This window comes from Asparagus officinalis, chromosome 3, assembly GCF_001876935.1.
Source record: "Asparagus officinalis chromosome 3, Aspof.V1, whole genome shotgun sequence".
In the NCBI taxonomy this organism is placed as follows: Eukaryota; Viridiplantae; Streptophyta; class Magnoliopsida; order Asparagales; family Asparagaceae; genus Asparagus; species Asparagus officinalis.
The window spans coordinates 38,243,168-38,255,315 of NC_033796.1; the positions used below are offsets into that span (position 1 = coordinate 38,243,168).

The following is a 12,148-nucleotide window of genomic DNA, read 5'->3' on the forward strand; positions in this document are numbered from 1 at the left end:
TGTTACTGTCAACTTGTGGCATGTTAGTTGTTAATGTTAAGTGTTAGTTGTTAAGGTTATGAATCTGCCGTGAATGTTACTGTTAACGTTGTCTTGTTGTTTTGCTTTGTAGATAAAAGGCTGTATCAGAGTTGCGACCTGCATCCAGCTTCACTGCTTACTATGAATTCATACATTCTTTAGTGCAACATATGGGCCAAAGGTATTAGGATGCCAATGAAAATAGTGTATTCAGACACTATGTTCATTTTGGCCCTCCTGTTCTTGATCTTCAGACTTTCGAGCACGTGTTGAGATAGTGGGACGAGAATAAGATGAAATTTATCTTCACTGATACCAGAACTGGAGAAGACATCGAGTTCTCATTCAACTTTGAATGGGTTATGAGCCATACATGGTTCTCCAATGAGGGGGATTTTGTTGGCCCCAACCGAGATCGAAAAAATCAAACTTGGTTGAGGTTTTTTTTCTCCAAAACTAAGGGTGATAGCAGTAGGGTTCCTCTAGCACCCACCAGACACCATGTTGAGGATCTACTCATAAATTTTGTACGATTAACTGTCCGTGAAGACGTAAAGGACTTTGTCCGACTATAGATTATCTATTAGCTGAGCATGATCTGGTGTCCAAGCAGTGTTCCTAGCATACCAAAGCATTTGTTCAAGTATGTTGACAGCATTGAATAAGCACGCTGCTTGGGGGAGTTATATTTTCAGTGAGACAAATGATGTAATTGAAAAGGCACTAAGGGATCCTGGAGCAGGAAAGAAGATTATATATTTGCAAGGGTGTACCCAGCTTGTGCCTATAAGTATTCCTATTTTTTTTATTGTTTAGAGCAATGACTGTAATTTATGCATTCTTGATTGTGAAGGTTAAGGATTTGTTCTTAAATATAGTTGTTAGGGTTAGGGATTATTTTTTATGTATACAAATTAGTTGTTAAGATTGCAAATAGGTTGTTAAGTTTACGGGTTTATTGTTAAGGTTACATATTGTTTGTTAATGTTATTGATTGGTTGTTAACATTACAGGTTGGTTGTTAAGGTTGTAGGTTGGGTATTAAGGTTGCAGATTGATTGTTAAGTTTATGAATTTATTATTAAGATTATAGTTTGGTTGTTAAGGTTACGGATTTATTGGTATGGTTATGATTTTATTGTTAAGGTTACAGACTAGTTGTTAATTAATCTTCTATTTCTCTCATGTATAGTTTGATACTATGAACTTACTGGCATCAAAAACCAGTATTTGGAAGTATGTCAAGGCCTCCCCCCACAAATTGGGTGAGACTGAGAGAAGTTGAGGGATCTCAAGATTGGCCATAGTTGTAGCTAAAACTCAGCAAGTTACTATAAAGCTTTCACAGTTACAGGGCCAAGTTTAAAGACTGGAGAAAGTTTTTAAAGAATCAGGTAGATGTTTGCGAGGGAAGGAGCAGGAGAAGGAGAAAGAGAAGAAGAAAGAGGAAGACAAGAAGAAAGAGAGAGGGAGAAGAATAAGGAAAAGACGAAGAAAGACACCGATAGGGAACCTAGCCCAAGACAACATATCCCAAAAAAAAAGGGGATCAAAAGATGATAGCATTTTTTAAGGATGAGTAAGCATTATTGACCCTGTGACTAAGGGATAGATCATTAGATTGTTCTTGTACTCTATTGTCTGCCTACTCTTTTCACTTTCTTTTAGATTTTATTCAAATTCCAATTCAAATAACTCAATTTTAGTCAAGGCTTTTGCTACATATGACTCTCTTTGTAGACAGTGGTTTTTAATAAGAGTGGAAGCTTTTACTTGTCAACCTTTATAACCTGAACCAATAGCATCTTCAAGGACTTGTTTTCCAGACACAATAAGTGCCTTAGGGTTGATAGTTGTTGAAGATCGTGCATTTCAGCAAATGTTGTTTCATACTGAGAGTCCACAATTTTAACTCATAACCTCCTCCCCCGCCTCGACCTACCCCCCTCTCTTTGTTGTTGTTTTTGTAGTTGTATTTATCCGATATTTGTCATTCTCTAACCCCCTTTAAAAGCTGGCACAGTGTTACTTATGTTATGGCTTTCCAATATTGGAAGTCAGAGATGACTGCTAAAACGATGAAGACTTGTTGAAAATCGCATGAAAAATAGCTATAGGAAAACGTGCGGGTCGGTCGACTGAAAATCAGAATCAGTCAACCGAAAGTATGCAAATTACAGGGTTGAAAATCGGTCTACTAGACGGTCAACTAATGGGAAGTCATCAGTCGACCGATGTTGGGCTACCAGTCGACTGATGAGTTCCCATCAGTTGATCGGTAGCGAATACGGGCTGAAGTCTTATTCCTAGCATGTTTTTAGATTTGTGTTTCATATAAATAGAAACACGTTTTCTAGGGTTTTGTGAGAGGCGTTTATCAGATATTATTGATTGTTATGAGCACTTTAAGAGGGAGATTATTGTGATGGAGTGAGAGATATTTGGTTAGGGTTATTTTGAGAGTTTATATGAGTTGTAACCAATTGTTATCTCCTTCATATAGTAAAATTTCCCCATCCTCTCCCTATGGACGTAGGCAATTTGCCGAACCACGTAAATCTCTGTGTTTGTGTGTGATTTTGGTCGTTCTTTTGTGAATTACACTCGTTAGTTGTTCTCCTCTCATTGCTCGATGACTCGTTTGGTTTGTACGCACGCTTCCGCCGACACACAATAATTTGTATCAGAGCTCTAGGGTTTCAGACATAGGGTTTGGTTTGGGTAGAGGAAACTCAGTGTTGGAAGCTTGGATCTTGGAGTTCTAGGCTTCAGCGAAGATATCGTTGTGGAGTTGCCGTTGGAGGTCTCGCCTTCCTCGTGTGATTGGGAGTTTGTTTGGAATCCAATCTAGGGTTCAAGTCGGGTAATTTCACAAATCTATCAAGTTTGAATCTTTCCTCTACAAATTGGAGTTAGCAAGCAATCTCCTAGATAGTGGTATAAGCGGTTCGATGGGTTTATTCTAGGCCATTCGTACATTATGAGCCAGTTTGATCCTTGCGTGTACTATAGCAAGTTGCATGGAGGTACGTACATATACTTATTGTTTTATGTCGATGACATATTGGTTGCTTCTATTTCCAGATTCGCGATAGTTAGATTAAAGATTCAGCTCTCGAGCAAGTTTGAGATGAAGGATTTGGGTGAAGCAAAGTGCATTTTGGGGATGGAGATCGGCAAAGACAGAAATAGGGGCAAAATTTGTTTGACACATGTGGCTTATTTGAAGAAGGTTCTATAACGATTTAATGTGAGCATGGAGACGAGGCCAGTCAGTGTACCTTTGGAAGCCCATTTAAAGCTTTTAGCTGATCTCTCACCAAAGACAGTTGAAGATAGAGAGTTGATGTCGAAGACTCCATATGCAAACATAGTGGGAAGTTTAATGTACGTCATGGTATGTACGAGGCCAGATTTGTTACAGGTAGTTAGAATTGTTTCACGATACATGCACGATCCAGGTCCGGGTCATTGGAATGTTGTGAGATGGATTTTAAGGTATATTCGAGGTACTCTCAATGTTGGTTTGGTGTTTAAGCGGGACACTAGTGGTGGGCAGCTGTGTATTGGTTACGTCAATTCAGACTATGCTGGAGATTTGGATAAATACCGGTCGACGACGGGATATGTGTTCACTTTGACCCGTACGCCGGTGTGTTGGAGATGCACCTTATAGTCTACAGTGGCTTTATCGACGACGGTGGTATTATATATGGCGATTACAGAGGCTGTTAAGGAGGCGATTTGGCTTCGAGGACTTTTGGAAGATCTTGGTGTTTCACAGCGATCCGTCACCATTCATTATAATAGCATGAGTGTTATCTATTTGGCGAAGAATCAGGTTTTCCATGCGAGGATGAAGCATATCGACATTCATTATTATTTTGTTCGAGATGTTCTTGAAGATGGGGATGTGGAGCTTGTGAAGATCCACACAAAAGACAATCCAACAGATATGCTCACGAAGGTGGTCCCTGTGAGAAGATAGCATGTGGGGGCCACACCCATTCCACCCATGCGTTTTGCTAGCTGCAGATGCGTTTTGTTTCGGTGGGGACCACCCATGTGAAGCAGAGTTTTCTTTTCCGCGTGAGATTTCGGGCTGCATCCATATAAATACCTAGTTCTAGGGTTTCTACAGGTGGTGCAAGAGCAGAGGGGGTGCGGTGCAAGGACGGTGTGGGAAAAAGCGTTGTACAAGGGAAATTCGCAAGTGTATAAGGGGGAGAACAAAAATCTTGGGGGACGTGCAAGGCTTCATGCAGAGAGCTGTGTGGTGGCGTACCGCAGAGAGAAAAAATCTTTGACGGCTGACCTTTTTTGAGCAGAAAAGCAGGGAGCCTATTTGAGTGTTTAATTTATAAGAGTTGTGTGATTGTAAACCCTATTTGTATTCTTTTTCTCTCTAATAGTAGATCTCCCCCTCCTTGTCTCGTGGACGTAGGAAACTTGCCAAACCATGTTAAAATTGGTTGGTCATGCTATGATTTGTAATAGAGAGTTTTGGTTCCCCCGACAAGTCAGTCCTAGAACTGATGAGAGGAAGAGCCGATATCCCACTTTGTTAAGATATTTTACTTTCGGTTCTTGTTTCCTTTGTGAAACAGGGATTTAGTTGAGATCTACTCTCTTATCGAGCACCAGAAGTACTGCTAAAATTTTCACTGCGCACAACAAGTGGTATCAGAGCTTGGGCTACACTTGGGCTATTTGGAGGAGTAGATCGCTTTGGAAGTTCGTCTAGGGCTTTGTTTGGTGATTAAGGTGGTATATTTTTGGTAAAAACTCTATCTTTCTCAAGTTTAGATATATTCTTTAGTTTGTTCCGTATTGGTTGTTGGTGTGTTAAGAAATATGGCGGGAAAGAAGGTGTTGAGGGTGATGCTTCTGGTGTGAAGACCATTCAAAGTTTGAATATCCACTCTACGAAAATAGATGTGGAGAAATTTAATAGCACGAACAACTTTGGACTTTGACGATGCGAAGTTTTAGATGCGCTGAACATGCAAAATTTAGAAGACACTTTAGAGTTGGATGACAAGCCAAATGATATTGAAAAGAAGGTTTGTAAGAAGATGAATCGGACGGCATGTGATGTTATTAGGTCTTGTTTAACACAAGATTTAAAGTATGATGTGATGAATGAGACTTCAAAAAAGAAGATTTGGGAGACCCTTGAGAGCAAGTATTTAACCAAGAGTATGAAAAATCGCTTGCATTTGAAGAGGAGGCTTTATCGCTTCCAATTGAAGAAGGGAACCTCCATTAGTGATCACATGAACCACAACACGAAGCTTCTTACAGATTTGGCGAATGTGGATGTTATGATTGAAGATAAGGACAATGTGTTGCTGTTTTGAGTTCTTTGTCGGATGATGAATACGAGACATTTGTTCTTACCCTAATTAATGAGAAGGCGTCCCTTTCGTATAGTGAGGTCACCGCTGTACTTGTGAATTGTTAGCTTTGAAAGAAGGATAAGGAGGCTTCAGTTGAGCCGGTAGCGGAGGCATTGGTCATAAGAGGGAAGAATCCAAACCGAAAGAATTGGAAGTCACAGTCTAGAGTAAGGTATCCTACAGTTGGAAAAGATCAGTGTGCTTGGTGCAAGGAGACTGGTCATTGGAGGAAAGATTGTCCAAAGCTTGACGAATGGATGAAGAATAAACAGAAGGGAAAAGGGAAGCAACCATCATTAGAAGCAACCATCGTTATATCATATGATAATATTTTTAATACTTCTATTTATTCACTTTCTATCAGTCCTACAGGTAACTATTCGGAGGAATCCGAGTGGATGTTGGATTGTGGTGTGACCTATCATGTGTGTCCTAGAAGGGAATGGTTCCCCAGTTTTGAGAAGCTAGGTAGTGGTGTGGTGTACATGGGAGACAACCGTGCATGCCAGATCCTTGGGATAGGAAGTATTCACATCAAGATATTTGATGGGACTGTTAGAGGTTATATGATATGAGATATGTTCCTTCCTTGAGGAAGAACTTGATCTCAATTGGAGCTTTGGTTGGAGAGTGAGATATGTTCCTTCCTTGAGGAAGAACTTGATCTCAATTGGAGCTTTGGTTGGAGAGGGTCTGAAGGTTCGTGTTGGATCTCAATTGGAGCTTTGGTTGGAGAGGGTCTGAAGGTTCGTGTTGAGGACATGGTTCTTGAGATCGTGGAAGACTCTTTGATTGTGATTAAGGACGTCAGGAGGAATAACATGTACTATTTGATTGGAGATACAGTGATAGGTAGAGAATTAGCGACTTCTGTTGATTCGACTAGACTACGGTATTTGTGGCTTGGTCATTCCAGTTTTAATTTGAAGATGGGTGCATCGACCTACAATTTGAAATCCAGTGAACACTTTGATGTGAGCAAGAATACCAAGGTGAAGTTTGGCACCTCTATTCACCGCATGGAGGGCCTTTCAGATGGGGTTCATATGGATGTTTGGGGGCCTTCCAATGAGGCAACATTGGGAGGAAATAGATATTTGGTTTCCTTTATTGGTGGCTGTTCTAGACGTATTTGGGTTGCAACCAAATCTCCTTTGGATAAAGTCCTAGTAGTCTCCAACAGATTGAAGAAGTGTGTGATAGACAGAAAGGTAAAGATACGTCATTCTGATTTTGGTGGGAGGTACAAGATGGACTTGTTTCTGTTTTGGAGCCGAGCTCACGGCATTTCGAGACACTTCGTTGAAAAGAAAATCTTGGGGCAACTAGATAGGGTGGTAAATTTAGAGAACCATGCCTTGCTAGAGGAGGATCGGTGTTTGTTGTCAAGCAATGGTCTGCAGAAGAGTTTTTGGATTGAGGCTTCGACATATTTGGATCATCCTATTAAAGAGTTGTCAACCGTTGTGATTGGAGGTAAAACGCAATTGGATATTTGATCTGGTAATGTCACATTGGATGAGGCTTCGATGAAGGAGCCTATTGACTCTCAGCAGGTGGAGAGTTTTGGACAGATCATAGAGGTATCATAGTAGGTGGAGAGTGATGCTACTTCACATTGGATGGAGATTACTCCACATACTCTAGAACATTCTGTATTGTTTGGGATTCCAACTGAGGTAACACAGCTTGGGGATCAATTGGTTTTGGATACAGATAATGAGTTAGGTTTTGATTCGAGTGCAGCTGATAGATGTAGTTTGGATATGGCAATTGGTTCACCTCAGGTGGAGGTGTTTGATTCGTTACACTTTGAGGCCATTGGAGGTGCTATCAGCCGCAGAGTTGATGACATTGGAGGAGGGTTGTGAACTCTTCTATTAGATTGAGGTCGTTCATGGCCATTTGGGTGAACTACGTGAAGGCTTGATTCCTTGGGCAGGAGGATATGTAGGCAGCCTTTATGATGCAGCCGATTTGGGAGTAGATACCGACGTTTGGAATTTGTTCGCATTCTCGTTTGGGTCTCGACTTGTTATGGATTGAGTCTGTTGTCATGAATTGTTTCACTTCGTACTATACGCAGCAAGTGAGACATTTGGTTTGGTTGGTGTCAGCTCAGTTTTGAAAAAACTTCACCGAGGTGGAGAATTGTGAGAAGATAGCGTGTGGGGGCCACACCCATCCCACCCACGTGTTTTGCTAGTTGCAGACAGGTTTTGTTTTGGTGGGGACCACCCACGTGAAGCAGAGTTTTCTTTTCCGCGTGAGATTTCATGCCACATCCCTATAAATACCTAGTTCTAGGGTTTTTGCAGGCAGTGCAAGAGCAGAGGGGGTGCGGTGCAAGGACGGCGTGGGAAAAAGCGGCGTACAAGGGAAATTCGCAAGTGCGGAAGGGGGAGAACGAAAATCTTAGGCGACGTGCAAAGCTTCATGCAAAGGGCTGTGTGCAGGCGTACCGCAGAGAGAAAAAGTCTTTGACGGCTGACCTTTTTTTAGTAGAAAAGCAGGGAGCCTATTTAAGGGTTTAATTTGTGAGAGTTGTGTGATTGTAAACCCTATTTGTATTCTTTTTCTCTCTAATAGTAGATCCCCTCTCCTTACCCCGTGGACGTAGGCAACTTGCCGAACCACGTTAAAATTGATTGTTCGTGCTGTGATTTGTAATAGAGAGTTTAGATTCTCTCGACAAGTCAGTTCTGGAACTGATGTGAGGAAGAGCTGATATCCCACTTTGTTGAGATATTTTATTTTCGGTTCTTGTTTCCTTTGTGAAACATGTATTTGGTTGAGATCTACTCTCTTGTCGAGCACCAGAGGTGCTGCCAAAATTTCCGTTGCGCACAACAGTCCCGAGCAACAAGTTCGAACATTGTAGAAGCTTGTTGCAAATTTGTGCTTGTTGAGGCCTTTCGGAGGCCATTTGGATGAACTACGGACGGTTTGATCCCATGAGAGAAAGGGGTACGTAGGCAACCATATTGGTGCAGGCGAATTTGGCGAGACGACACATTAGTGCTCATGTTGGTGTCAGCTCAGTTTTGAAAACACTTTGTCGAGATGGAGAGTTGTAGAAAACAACGAAGACTTGTTGAAAATCGCATGAAAAACAGCTACAAGAAAATGTGTGGTTCGGTCGACTGAAAATCGGAATCAGTCGACCGAAAGTATGCAAATTATAGGGTTGAAAATCGGTTTACTGGACGGTCGATTGATGGGAAGTCATCAATCGACTGATGATGGGCTACCAGTTGACTGATGAGTTCCCATCAGTCGACCGATAGCGGATACGGGCTGAAGTCTTATTCCTAGCTTGTTTTGGATTTGTGTTTCATATAAATAGAAACACGTTTTCTAGGGTTTTGTGAGAGGCGTTTATCGGAGATTATTGATTATTTTGAGCACTTTGAGAGGGAGATTATTGTAAGGGAGTGAGAGATCTTTGGTTAGGGTTATTTTGAGAGTTTGTGTGAGTTGTAACCCGTTGTTTTCTCCTCCATATAGTGAAATCTCCTCATCCTCTCCCCGTGGACGTAGGCAATTTGTCGAACCACATAAATCTCTGTGTTTGTGTGTGATTTTGGCCGTACTTTTGTGAATTGCACTCGTTAGTTGTTCTCCTCTCATTGCTCGACGACTCGTTTGGTTTGTGCGCACGCTTCCGCCGACGCGCAACATACCATTGTGCCTAGTGCATGCTTGGAGTCCTGTGAATCAGCTTACTATTTCATTTCTAGCGTACCATCTTGAATTCAACTAGCTGAACTTTTAAGCAGGCCAGTTCATGTATATCTCGTCATTGATGATTTATTTCAGTGAACTATGAGGCTAGTGGGAGATTGCACAGAACATGTCAACACGTAGGCTTCACCATGTCCATAAAACACACAAGGTTGGAGCCTTAAACGGAAAGGAGCTTGCGATTAGTGCTTTATAAAATATTACCGAAGAACAAGGTAGTCAAATTGTCATCTCAGGAATTAACTTATTTCACTGCAGTTGGCTGAATGGTAGCCTCGGGTTGTGTCAAATCTTATTTTTGTTTGTTATTGGATTAACCACGAGCATGTGATTTCTTGATATAATGAATGTATGATGTTACCTTTGTTTGATTCATCAAAGGAAATCAACTCATTCTTCATTTCGGTTCAGAAGCACATCTGCTTGCTTGGATGATTTTAACATTATCAACATGATTATATTGTTGAGTACCAGCTAATTTAGCATTTTTGAATTGTCTATCCTCTCTAGCTTTTCGGTTTGGTGAACGCTGTTCTGGAGAACCAAAGGAAAACTGCAGAAAAAGATCTTTCCATTCAACGCTATTCAGTCATTCCTTAGTCCCCAAATAGCGGTTTGATTGGATATATGGGTTCCAAATTGTGATACCCTACACCATTTAATTCGGGAATACAGGGATGCGAGGAAGGTAGGTTTTCATGACTACTCATTCCAAGTCATGTTTAAATCATTAAGCTGTGGAACCTATGTTTATGAAATCACTTCGCTAGAGCATGTTCACTGGATAGGTCTTATCATCCATGTGTTATTCCAGATCCATTTGAATCAAGAACACAGACTTATGCTGGCTTTTGCGCCTGATTATGATCGCTTGCCGTTCATAGCCAAGGTGGAAGTATTCGAGCATGCTTGGCAAAATACTGAAGGAAATGACTTGGCAAAGGTATTATATTTGCTCTGATGTGCTGTCTGTAATGTCTGGAATATATATTGAAGTTTAATTGTGTTCGTCCGTGTGTTTTCCGTACCAAAATAATGTAACTTCATTATAGGTTCTCTGGCTAAAAAGCCGGACTTCTGAAGTTTGGCTTGATCGTCGTACAAATTATACTAGAAGCTTGGCTGTGATGAGTATGGTATGTTATTCCCTAGACAAGTAGCATCTTCAACTGTCATTCTCATAAGAATTTCATAGTTATTCATCTGGGTAAACTAAACTTATATGGTACTTTGCATTTTCCAGGTTGGTTTTCTGCTAGGACTTGGAGATCGGCATCCAAGTAATCTTATGCTGCACTGGTTCAGGTATTATAGAAATTAGTTTTCTGCTATATTACCTGGGTACTTCAAATCAGAAGTCATACCCATATCCGACACGTACACGCACCTGTATCGAAACTTCTTAAACACTTCTTGAGTGTAGGCATTGTTGGTCAAATATCTCAAGCCACCAAAGGAAGCTTTCAGTGCGTGATTTGTTGAAAATGAGAGAAAGAGGCACCGGCCTTTTGTTTGTGTCAACAACATCAAGCTACCAAGCTTTCCGCAAAAGAAAAAAAAAGGGTCAAAAATGGCAGGGATTTGTGGCCTAATTGACAGGGAGGAGGTTATAACCTTATGCTGAATCAGTTTCTTAGAGTAGCTCTAAGAGAGATTATTGTGAGTGATTAAGAGAGTGATAAGGATTTGGTATTTGGGCAATTTTGTGTGAGAGATTGAGAGTAGAGGAAAAATCAAGAGTGATTTGTTTGTGAGATATTATTGAGCGATTGTAATCTTTATTTGTACTCTCCCTCTCTATTAGTGAGATCTATCCCCTCCTTACCCCGTGGACGTAGGCATATTGCCGAACCACGTAAATTTGGTGTCTTGCCTGCTGTGGTACTTGTTTTTTATCTCGTTTGTGATTTTTCGGTTCCGCTGCGTACAATAGGCATATGTCTATTCAACCGTATACTGAATTATATAATACATGTTTTAATTTAAAACAATCCTTACACTCTTCTTGGACGTATATTCTACAGTTCACATCTATTTATTGTATATTGATTTAATGTAAATAAATAACAATATAGATCTTATGTAAATTATTTATTTTAATACATATAAATATACATAACATACATACATATAGTCGGGGCGTGTCCCCGTATCCTACATTCTACAAATTTGCCGTGTCCCATACCTGCACCCGTATACCCATACCTGCACCCATGCAACTTAGGTTTTGAGTTCTACTACATTGGATGATCTTGAGGAAGTATCCTGAGTGGTGATATTTTAAATTTCTCATTTCAGTGGAAAGATATTGCATATTGATTTTGGAGATTGTTTTGAGGCTTCCATGAACAGAGAAGTTCCCAGAGAAGGCAAGTAAATATTATGTGTCAAACAGCAAAGTGTTCTCTCTCTCTGTTTTAATTTCTTTTCAAGGTTTTTGAATCGTATAAAGTACTTTAGAGGATTCATCGATTCCAACTTACAAATTATTAAATGTTATGACCTATGAGCAGGTACCTTTTCGCTTAACTACAATACTCGTGAAGGCTACGGAAGTTAGTGGTATTGAAGGCAATTTCAGGTCGACCTGTGAAAATGTGATGCAAGTTCTGCGGACCAATAAGGATAGTGTCATGGCTATGATGGAGGTAAAGGACCTGTGAAAATGTGATGCAAGTTCTGCGGACCAATAAGGATAGTGTCATGGCTATGATGGAGGTAAAGGAACCATGATTATTGCATCTTTGTTATTTTCTTTTGGTTTTTATAACTAGAAAGCTAGAGGCAAAGATCTGGCCCGAGGACTGAAGTCCTTGATTCTAATTAGCTAGATAGAAAACTAAAGTTCTTGATCCTGATTAAATTACATGGGAACTGTGTGCTTTTTTATGTGAGGGCATGCATAATGTATGGATAGTTAATTAAATATCAGCTAACATATTGCACTGAGATAATACATTGTTTTGGTTATGGCTTTTTTTTCT

General features: G+C 40.5%; 1 pseudogene; it reads left to right on the forward strand.

Moving 5' to 3' along the window:
- LOC109834973 overlaps positions 3,734 to 12,148 on the forward strand; it is a 40,266-nt pseudogene continuing 31,851 nt past the window's right edge.